We start from the raw sequence: 1,486 nt of genomic DNA on the forward strand, positions 1-1,486 counted from the left end.
TGTTACGAATGGATTCGTGTGTTGCTAGGGAAACGGCATATCACTCGTTCGTGTGCGCGTGCATAGGTCTTCCCCTGTGTTTCTCTTTGTCTCTCCCTCTTTCGCTCTAATTGATTACAGGTGGAGCTGATTAGGAGGACTGAATTGGTTGGAGTCAGGAAGGATTGCCGCAGTACTTAAGCCATCCGGTGGAAGGAATCGTTGGCTCCCCGCTCTCTTGGTGGCTACTGTTGTACCCGCTGTGTGACGTGTGTTGGCGAAAGGATCGCTAATTTAGACATTTGTTGTCAATCATTGAATTATGTAACAGTTTAGTTGTATTCGATATCTGTTACGTTTGGTTGCTTACTTCCTGGACATTGTTAAGTGGAGCTTGGTAGGGAGGTGGGTGCCTGTTTATGTTAGCAGGGAGGTAAGAACTTGTATTTTTCTTGTTATCTGATTTCTCGGTTAGTTTGTTTAGTAGTAGTTTTGTTTATTGTAATTTACTTTGGCAAATTGTCCCTACCGAAGTTTATGATGTTCCTTTGTTTTTTTTGTTAATAAACTTACTTCTATTTGCACTTTAAGTGTTTTGTGGTTGACCAATTTAAAGAATGAGAGCGGGGATCCTAAGGGATCTTTCCTAGATGGATCCCTGTTAACTGTTATGGACCAGTTTATTTCTCTTTGAGTAGGGATTTAACTTGCTGTTCGTAACATCTCCAAATATATTAAACACATTTCTATGCATATGAAATTCTATTTTATAACACTACTTCTCAGTGTTTCTTCAGAGTGCATCTGCATCAGCTGATGAAAGTGAAGTAGATGAAATGTCATCTGGAGAGGAATAGGTTCCCTGTTCTGCATCTGATACTGAAACGGACAGTGAACAGGAACATTCAGTCAGTAGTCCACTGGATGAGTCAACGGCATGTGACAAAACGACACTGGATGCAACCATATATGATCAAGAACATGGAAGAGGTGTTAGTGAGGCCAGCAGGGGGTGCTCACCCTGTGGTCTGTGTGGGTCCTAACGCCCCAGTATCAGTCTGTTTCCATGGACTGCACAGAAATTGACAATACAACATCAAACACAACACAATACATCGCCAGTTGTTCAAAAGCCAGTAAAGCTGGCCAGAACTTCTGCTTCGTTTGTGGAAAAGCACAATCAAAAATCACACGACATTTTAAAGTACATGCCCAAGAAAACATGGAAGTAGCTCAGGCACTTAGCTTATCTGTTGGATCCAAAAAAAGAAAACAACTTTTGGAAAACCTGAGAAACCGAGGCAACTTCAAACACAACAATAATGTCCTTAAAAAAGGAGAAGGTACATTAAAAGTAAAACGACGAGCAGTTAAATGCACAGGTTTAATACACAACAATTATGAGTATTGTTTGCACTGTATGGGAATGTTTGTGCGTCAGGAACTTTGGAGGCATGTGCGAAGATGCAAATGCAAACCAGCAAAAAAACACGCGGCTACTGGAGGC

Source organism: Sinocyclocheilus rhinocerous, unplaced genomic scaffold (genome assembly GCF_001515625.1).
Source record: "Sinocyclocheilus rhinocerous isolate Xijiao unplaced genomic scaffold, SAMN03320098_v1.1 scaffold4823, whole genome shotgun sequence".
Classification (NCBI taxonomy): Eukaryota; Metazoa; Chordata; class Actinopteri; order Cypriniformes; family Cyprinidae; genus Sinocyclocheilus; species Sinocyclocheilus rhinocerous.